The following is an 8,422-nucleotide window of genomic DNA, read 5'->3' as shown; positions in this document are numbered from 1 at the left end:
GGTGGCCGGCGCGGATCGCAGGGCCCGGGGACGCCGCCGCCGCCCGAGGCGCGGCCGCCATCTTCCCGGCGCGAGCGGCGCCGCGCGGACTCGACTCCCGGCCCGGGCTCCGCGCCCGCCCGCCCCACCCCGCGCGGCCCGCGGCGCCGGCTCCACGCCGCGCCCAGAGAACTCACCGCGGCCGCAGGGGTCCTGCAGCCATTTCCTGCGCCGCCGCGGGGCTAGAGCGGCCGGCCGCGCGACGGGCGGGAGCCAGCGAGACGCGGCGGGCTAGAGCGGCGGCCTCCCGCGGCGAAGGCCGGGCACCGAGACGCGGCGGGCTAGAGCGGCGCACGCAGGAGGCCGGGCACCGAGACGCGGCGGGCTAGAGCGGCGGCCTCCCGCGGCGAAGGCCGGGCACCGAGACGCGGCGGGCTAGAGCGGCCACGGCACAGCCTGCCCAGCCCCGCGCGACCTAGAGTTTACACCGCCCAGAACCAAAACTGGACCGCTCCTCCCGCGGTCAACAGGATTCCGACCCCGGGGGCGGGGCCTCTTCGGGCGACCCGGGTACAGAGCAGGCTGCACCCTGGCCAGTACCTTACTGCTGGACGGCTCGCACAGGCGAGAACAGGCACTCGGGGAGAGAACCCGGAAAGGACGCGCGGAGCTTCGAGGGCGTGCAGCCCGCGAGGTCCCCCCGGCCCTGGGCCTGGAGGCCGCCCATCGCGGGGCCGGAACGCAGTGGGCCGAGGCCTGCGTGGGAGCAGAGGGCTGGGGAGGTCTGGTGGTGGTCAGCTTTACACTTGGCTCCCTTCCCTGCACTCAGTGCTAACTGCTGACACCTCCTCACCTGCCCCCAAATACCTCCGGGAACACCAAGTGGGTGCCGCTGCTGCCAAGAGGCTTTGGACACTGGCCACTTGCCCTGAGGGCAGCTAGCGCTCAGCAAATGAGTCTGGGTTTGACAGCCCCCTGCTTCTGCCTAGCCAGCAACACTCCTTGTAAGCGGAGCCCCTTGTCTTTGGTTGGGGTAGAGGTGCCTGAGACCAGCAAAACGGCGGAGGCCTCTGATACTTCCATCTGAGCCAGTCAGCACCTCCCAAGATTATAAGGCCTCCAGTGTCTGAGGCTGAGGGGTGTGTGTGTGTGTGTGTGTGTGTGTGTGTGTGTGTGTGTGTGTGCGCGCGCATTCCCCAAAAGAAAATGTCGCAGCCGTGGTGATGGCATGTGCCAGTAATCCCAGCATTTTGGGAGGCGGGGACGGAAGGATCAGAGGTTAACTTAGCAAGACCTTGTTTGAAAAGAAAGAAAAGCTGGAGAGGAGGCTAGTTTGTGCTGGTGTGAGCCATTAAGGACCACCTTAGTGGGATCTAGCAAGGAAGCGCCCACATTCCTCTACAGATTGTGTCCTCGGGCTTAGGAAGAGTGTGGTCCTCAGGTACAGCTGAGTGGCCAGTTTAGCAACCAACCAGATGCGGATCAGGCTGGGTTTTGTAGTGTGGGGCCTGGTGTGACCAACAGGAGCCAGTGTGCATCACCTCCAGGTAGTGTGACCTTGAGCAAGACCGCAGAATGGGGCTCCTCCAATGACATGGAAGGCAGGCAGAAAGCAGGTGGTGCCTCCTGGAGGGCTCTATAGGGACCAAGAGAGCCGGGCTTTAAAATTTAGATTTCATGCCCCATGTGGTGGCTTGTATTGTAATCCCCACCCTCAGGAGGCTGAGACCAGAGGATCTCACAAGTTCAAAGCCAGCTTCAGCTACTAAGTGAAGCTCTCAGCAACTTAATGAGACCCTGTTTCCAAATAAAGTACAAAATAGGTCTGGGAGTATATCCCGGAGGCAGAATGCCCCTGGGTTCCACCCCCAGTACCTCAAAAGTAAATAAATACTATAAAATTTAGATTTAAACTCTGGGTTGTAGTTTCAGAGTGAGCACTCAAAGTCAAGAAGGAAGCACAGAAAACTCGAGACTGGATGCCCAGGTGAGGGAGGGAAAGAGGAGTGCAAGGTGGCCACAGGGCAGGGACATGGGCGGCCAGGCCTGAGGAGCCTGCCTCTGGCGACTCCTCCTGGCCAGACCCTGTCCCTGTGTCTGCACTCCTCCTCATTTCCCTGTAGGCACTCCTCACGGGAGTTGCTTTCCCTGAAGAAGCCAACTGGGGAATTTGTTTTGTGGCATAAGATAGAAACCAGAGCATCACACAGGCTAAAGCCCTCTGCCACTGAGCCACATCCTCAATCCTTTTTGAGACAAAAATCTCACCCAGCCTGGCCTTACGATTCTAGTGTATGTGTGTGGGGGGGGGGGGGGGGCTACTGGAGATTGAAGCCAGGGACATTCTACCTCTGAGCTACACCCCCTGCTCCTTTTTACAGGGTCTCACTAGGTTGCTAAGGCTGTCCTTGAACCTGCAATCCTCCTGACTCAGCCTCCCAGTAGAGAGATTACAGGCGTGAATTCCACACCTGGCTAGTTTGAGTATTTTAAAATTGAATCCTACAAGCTAGGGAATACTTACTTCCTAACCAAACTTATTTGAAAAGCAAAACCCTGAAGACAAAAACAGATAAGCAATCTCCAGCTGTCTCAGAAATTCTTTCCTAAATGCCCCAATCTATGATTAAAACCCCAAAGCAGGCTGGGCGCGTGGTGGCGCACGCTTGTAATCCCCGCGCTTGGGAGGCAGAGACAGCAGGTTCGAAGCCAGCTGCACGCGCTGGCTTAGGAGACCCTGTTTCCAAATAAAAATGTAAAAATAGGTCTGGGAGTGTAGCCCGGACATAGAAGGGCTTCCAGGAACCCCAGTACCACCAAAAATAAATATAATAATAATAATAATAATAATACCCCCAAAGCAGTGTGGCTGCCTGACGGGCACAGCCATGTCGTGGTAGGTACCTGTAGGAGACCACACAGGTTCCAACACTGCCCCTTGGAGAGCACAGTGCACCAGGCACAACCCTTTAAAAAGGGCCTGCATTTCATCCTTCCTGGGAGATCCAGCCCTGCAAACTGCCAAATCCCAAAAGAACAAAACCAGGACAGAAGCAGCAAGCAGCGGGTCCCAGGGCTGGCTTCAGGCTGTGGAGTGGTGCTGGGGGTGAGCCAGGCCTGGAGCACTCTAGGCAGCCCACTACCACTGAGCTGGAGTCCAGCCCCAATCTACTAGCACACATCAATTCACAGTCAAGTCGACTTCTACTTTCTCCTAGGGTAAAACAGTTAAAGCACCATCTCTGGCTCCCTTGAAGGAACAGGTGAGGACTCGTGGCCTGGCGTGTCTAGTAATGGGGCAGATACTACACCTGTGCATCTCCAAAATAACAAACAGCACCACCAGAAACAGCAACCTCACGAAAGTGAGTCTAGCTGAATGCTGGTGTGAAACAACCAGACAACTGTCACAGTAGCGGAGGACAGTGGGCACATTAAGGGGGCTGGCAAGATAGAAAAGAAAACAAACAAAACAAATTCAAGGAAAAATTTAGGATTAGAAATTAAATGTTGTGCTCCAACCCCAAAGGGCTATAGAAAGTCAGCTGTGGCATGTGATGGTGGTACATATTCAGTAGTAACTGAGAATCCCAGTTTATGTCTTTTAGGCAAGATAATAGAAACAGAAAGAGAATAAGAGAAAGGGCTCATCTCCATCAATGCTGAGCCAATCCCTCTCCCAAGGGCAAACCTCCAGCACATCAGGACCTACCAACCAGGACGACATCCTGGTCAACTCAGTGGCTGCCCAGACCTTAACCCATGGGGCCAACACTGGTGCCAGTGCACAGGTGTCCTCAGGGCTCTGGCCTGAGCTCTCCATGGGGCTCTCCTGCATAGCCCTTTGATCCCTTCTCTCTGCTAGACCCAGGCCCACCCTTCACCGGCGTCCTGCACCTCCACCTGTCCACCTCTGTGGCCCTTCAACACTGGAGCATGCAAACACAACTCATGGCTTCCACCCTGCGCCCCTTGCAGGCCCTTTCTGTGGCCTCGAGTCAGTGGGTGGCCCACCTATAAAAAGCCAGACACCTGGCAGTGACCCTAAGCCTACTCAGCCACCTCGCCTGCCATTTGTGTCTTGTGTGGTCCCTCCTCTCCACACCTGGTACACAGCCCTGGCTGTCCTCGCAGGATTCCTTCTCCCTCAACGCGCTTCCCTTCCCACCAAGCCACTCGACTCCCTGCTGTCTCCAGCAACTCAAGCAGGCAAGTTTGGTGCTGTCTCCTGCGTCTCCCCACTGCTGCGTGCACGGCAGTCAATGCCTTTGGAACTCTAAGCGCTAAGGCTGGGGAAAGCCCTCTGACCGCTTCTCTTGTTGCATCAACAGGCAACCTTTTCTTTAGTTAGTGACTATGGGTTGCTGCTGTCCTGGGTTCTGGGCTCTGACCCTAATCCACTCCTCACCTCTGAGTCGCTCTCTGAATGTACTTAGCAACTCCCAGTTCCAGCCTTTATCTTCCTCCTGAGCCTTAAATGTGCAGGGCAGGCACCTCATATCCAACACAGCCAGACTAAACCCATGCACTTTCCCTCCTCCTCACCTTCAGGCCCAGCCAGTCCACACACAGCCTTCTAGATTTCTCGCCCTTAGCTCCCATGAACTGCCCGTCACTACGGATTGCCCATTTCCCACCTAACTGAAAGTCTCTGTCTCCATTTTTGCCACTGCTGCTTCTGTGAACATCCTCAACACCACTCACTCATTTATCCCTGCATGCGCTCAACAAGTCCAGATCAAGCTCCTGCGTCCTCGATGCTTCACCCACGACCAGATGCATCTTGCTGCGCATGAACCTTAAGCTTCCATGGCCAATCATTTCTTACTACTGTCAGCATCAGCCACATAGGAGGGTGCTAAGAGCCAGGCGAGAGTTTGGAATACTATGAGACCACCAGAGAGCCACTGAAACCAGCTTTGGTCAGGGAAGATTTCCCAAGGAAACCACCTCTCTGTTGAACAGCCTAGAGAAGCATTTTACACAGGATTCAGTTTGTCAAAGCCAGAGATAAGCACACTTGGCAAATGGAGAACCACAAAAGGTTGGGATGGTGGGAGTAGACAGGCAGGAGCAGAAGGGGCCAGGATTTTAGCTGCACTCCCAGGAGGCAGGCAATGGAGGAGTCCTCAAAGAGTGCTTAAAGATAAAGACTAGGAGAGTGGGCTCTGGAGATCACTATCTCCCACCGCATTCTGCAGGAAACTGGCAGGACTTCTGGGAGGCCATGGGTTAGGAAGACAGTGTGGAACAAAGATGATGGCCTCTCCAGGCTCCACTAAATGGAGCCGGTTGTGGTGGCGCACGCTTGTAAGCCCAGCATTTGGGAGGCTGAGACAGGAGAGTCGTGGTTCGCGGACAGCCTCAGGTACTACTCAGTGAGTAAAAAATAGGGCTGGAGGTGTAGCTCAGAGGTAGAATGCCCTGGGTTCCAACCCCAGTATCGCAAAGCAAACACACACACACACACACACACACACACACACACACCCCGGCAACCACTAAATGGTCCAGTTTCTAAGCATGATTAAAGAGAAAGAAGAGCGAGACTTGACGCTGGCTGGCTGCAGGGGCTGCTAAACCACCACCCACAGAAGGTGCCACCAAAGCCTCTTAAGAGGCACCATTTCTCAAGCCAGGCATGGTGGCATGCGTTTGTAATCCCAGTACTTGGGAGGCCGAGACAGAAAGAACTCAGGTTCCTGGCCAGCCTCAGCAATGTAGCAAGACACTGCAGCTTACTGAGACCCTGTTTCAAGATAAAAAATAAAATAAGGCTGGTGCCTAGGTCGAGGTAGAATGCCACACGGGTGAACCATTTTCTCTTCCCTGACCACTTTTTCCCTTATGCCCCCATGTACAGTGTGTGTGTGTGTGTGTGTGTGTGTGTGTGTGCGCGTGTGTGTGCGTGCGCACGCTTGTGTGGTACTGGGGTTGGAACCCAGGGGCATTCTGCCTCCGAACTACACCTTCAACCCTATTGTTTTAGTCTTTTTAATTTCGAAACAGGGTCTGAGTTGCAAAGGGCTTGGCTAAGTAGCTGTGGCTGTCCAAGAACCGCGACCCTACGGTCCCAAATGCTGGGATTACAAGCGAGCGCCACCACTCCCGGCTCCCCCGTACATTTTAGACTCAACATGGAACAACTGTTTATCCAGGGTTGAGCACAGCAAAGGGTGTCACTATCGACTGCACTGTACCTGCATTTTAAAGAGCTACGTGCCAGAACTTTGGACCTGCAGATTAAGCTTGTTCAATTAATGGGAAAGTCCACAGCCAGTTGTCGGCGTCCAACCTATCTGCCGAATTGGACTTACTTTCTGGGAGGAAAAGTCAAACTTCGATTTCCCAAGACTCAGTTCCCTTTTAAGAATCACACCAAAACATCTCCCCGCAATTGCTAAACATTTCTTTCGGACGCGCTCCTAAATCTCATTACATCGACACCCTGGAGTGATGGGGTTTACATTGCAGACGGACAACAACAAGTTAACAAATAACAGGAACACCTCTTTACCAACTCCCGCCGCGCCCGCCGCCCGCGCCCGCCGCCTCGGGAGCCGGCTCCCCGCGCCGTACGCCCGGGGCAGGGGCGCCGGGTGGCTCCCCGCGGGTCCTCGCGGCGGGCTCGGGGCGCCGGGCAGGGTCGTCCGACGCCGCTCGCCCTGGAGTGAGGCGCACGCAGCGACGGCCCCTAAAAGCCCGGGCGGCGCGCGCAGAGGGAAGCGCTCCCGCCGGCGGCCTTCCCGGGGCGCGAGCCGAGCGCCAGGCGCCTCCCGCCTCCCACTTCCTCCCGCCTCACGCAAGCGACGCGGGAAAGAGCCGGGACCTTCGCCTCGGAGTCGGTGCAGACGTCGCCATCCCGGCCCGCAAACCCCTCACTCCGACGCCCTCGCCGCCGCCATCTTGCGCCGAGGCGGACGATGACTTTTGACTCTCGCGCCAACCCGTAAAACGAGGGGCGCCGCCGGGACGTTGTGCGCAGGAGCGGAAGCGCGGCCTCCGCTTCCGGGGCCCCGGCCCCGCCCCCGGCGAGGGGAGCGCGCCATTGGCTGCGGGCTAAGGTCTCGCGAGAGGTGGCCGAGGGGCGGACGCCGGTGTGTCGGGCCTCGGCTCCGCGCCCCGCCCCGCCTGCGCCGCGGCCTGCGCCCCCGCCTCCGCCTCCCTCTGCCCGGCGCTCGCCGCCGCCGCCGACCCTCCCCGGCCTCGGGAGCGGCCGCGGAGCCGCCGCCGCCGCCCAGACCGCGCCGCGCGGGAGGCGGGATCCTCGGTAAGATGGCCGCGGCCGGGCGTCTCGGCGGGGCCGGGCGGGGGCGCCTGCTGCCGAGGCCGGAGCCGGAGCCCGGCCGGGATCGAGGCGCGAGCGGGGTCGGCGCCCGGGCGCCCGCTCCCCGCGCGGGCGGCGCCTGGCCGGGAGCGCTGGAGGCCAGGCTCGCGCCGCCGGCGCCCCGACGCGGAGTGGGTGGAAGCGTGCGTGTCTCTGCCATCGCACGACTTTCACCACAACTTGCGTGGCAGCCGAGCCCGCGCGGGCCAGGACAGTCCTTGCTGCGCGGGCGCCAGGGCGGGCGCCCCCGGCTCGGGGTGCCCGTGGCTGTCGCCGGTGTGACCGCAGCAGTGTGGGCTGCAGAGCTCTCCGCTGAAACGGGCCAGGTCGTCGCTATGGGTTCTTGCACTTGGGGCGGCCGAGGGCGGTCTCTGGCTGCAGATTAAGTGCGGAGACAGCGGAAGGTGCCGTCTCCAGGGGCTGGGCGGCGCTGTGCGTGAGTAAGGGTCGGATCTGGACGCTTACACAGTGGACCTGTGGCTACGTGAGAGACGTCTATACCCCTGAGGGCGCCGCCCAATTTCACCTCCCTCCGACCCTTTGGTGGCGCCTCCACAGCTCTGCTCTCAAAAGTTCTAGCATCCAAGTAATGGGCCGCCTTCACGTTCCCTGTCTACACTCTTCCTAGATGGTTATGGCTGAACTCTTGGGTTTAAATATCTTTGGGGAGCGGGGGGTTCCCTAATGAATGCTTGCAGCGTGGGGCTCAGGACACCTGTAATCCAGGTGCCTGCTAGACTTCTCCAGATGCCGGTGTAATAGTCACCCGGACTTGCCCTGCTCCTCAAACCTGTTCTCCCAATCCTGCCTCCTTGTTTGTGGCCCCATCCTCCACGGTCTCTGTCTGGGAATCTCTGGCGTGAGTTCTTCCCTCGCTTTCGTCTCTAAGTGTTCAGCCCCACAGCAGCCATTGCCTCCAAGGCCAGGGCGCCTTGATCTGGTCTCCCTGGCCTCCGCTGCCGGCCTCTCAATGGGGCGTCTCCTGCACTTGATGCTCAGCTCTCACTGTCCAGCACTCATCCTGTTGTCAGCCTGAAAACTAGAGCCATCCTTTAGTTCTTGACTCACTGAAGCAAGGCAGCATGTGGTTAAATGAATAGAAGGTGATATGCAGAG

This window comes from Muscardinus avellanarius (assembly GCF_963383645.1).
Source record: "Muscardinus avellanarius genome assembly, chromosome: 19".
Lineage (NCBI taxonomy): Eukaryota > Metazoa > Chordata > Mammalia > Rodentia > Gliridae > Muscardinus > Muscardinus avellanarius.
This window is presented reverse-complemented; position numbering follows the sequence as displayed.